This window comes from Engraulis encrasicolus, chromosome 5 (genome assembly GCF_034702125.1).
Source record: "Engraulis encrasicolus isolate BLACKSEA-1 chromosome 5, IST_EnEncr_1.0, whole genome shotgun sequence".
Taxonomy (NCBI): domain Eukaryota; kingdom Metazoa; phylum Chordata; class Actinopteri; order Clupeiformes; family Engraulidae; genus Engraulis; species Engraulis encrasicolus.
The window spans coordinates 1,707,528-1,708,048 of record NC_085861.1 but is presented as its reverse complement, the minus strand read 5'-3'; positions in this window follow the sequence as shown (position 1 = coordinate 1,708,048).

Here is a 521-nt window from a genome sequence, read left to right as displayed (position 1 = left end):
AGGTACCGCTGTTTGCTAGTTGTCTGCTGATGTTGTATAACATTTTGGATGTTTTTAGGGATAAATAAATATGATTTTTTGAAATGTAAACAAAGCGCTACCCCCATTACAATGACCAGGATCTCGGAAAAGGCTGAAGAAGAAGAAGAAAAAAGAATCTGAGGTACTGACAAGTCCTGGGTAGTGTGAGCGTTACAACTGCATGTTGAAATTGATTGAATTGGCCCTTTAAGTTTTGTTCAACAGGGCAGACTATTTTGACAGCATTCTGCGTAATGTATGTGTATACATTTGGTGTCATACAGCTGCAGACCCAGTAGTCAAGTCAAGTCAAGTCATATTAATCTACATACAAATCTATCCGTGGCTCAAATGAGTTCTTTTCATGACTAGTTTTGAATGTTAAAAATGGTGAATGTTTAGTTTTCCCACCATTGCTGTGGAGTTAGCGTCTCCACAGCGCCCCCCTGAGGCCAAATGTATGTACTACAGCACCAGAACTAGCACTAAAGCTGCAGCCA